Here is a 256-nt window from a genome sequence, read left to right on the forward strand (position 1 = left end):
AAGCGGCTGAAGAGACAAATGCTCGCCGCCGACACGAGGGGAAAATGAACCCTCAAACGCACTACGAGGGTGAAGGAGAGGAAGCACGCTCAGCGACGACGGAAGCTGGGAAGGATGAGTGGCGGAAGGTGGATGAGGAGAGAGGTGGAAAATTCACGGCGAAAAGATGCAGAAGGGAACAGGGATGAAGGAGGGAATATGGCAAAAAAACAGGGAAAGGCGACTTTGTGAATGGAATAAAGGGGTGAACGGGACA

The 256-nt window shown here is 53.1% G+C and overlaps 1 protein-coding gene across 1 annotated transcript in view; it reads left to right on the plus strand.

Moving 5' to 3' along the window:
• Positions 1-256, plus strand: part of LOC119585972 (uncharacterized protein DDB_G0286299-like) — a 5,838-nt gene that overhangs the window by 730 nt on the left and 4,852 nt on the right. The gene's annotated exons all lie outside the window — the stretch shown is intronic.

This window comes from Penaeus monodon, chromosome 20 (genome assembly GCF_015228065.2).
Source record: "Penaeus monodon isolate SGIC_2016 chromosome 20, NSTDA_Pmon_1, whole genome shotgun sequence".
NCBI classification, from domain to species: Eukaryota; Metazoa; Arthropoda; class Malacostraca; order Decapoda; family Penaeidae; genus Penaeus; species Penaeus monodon.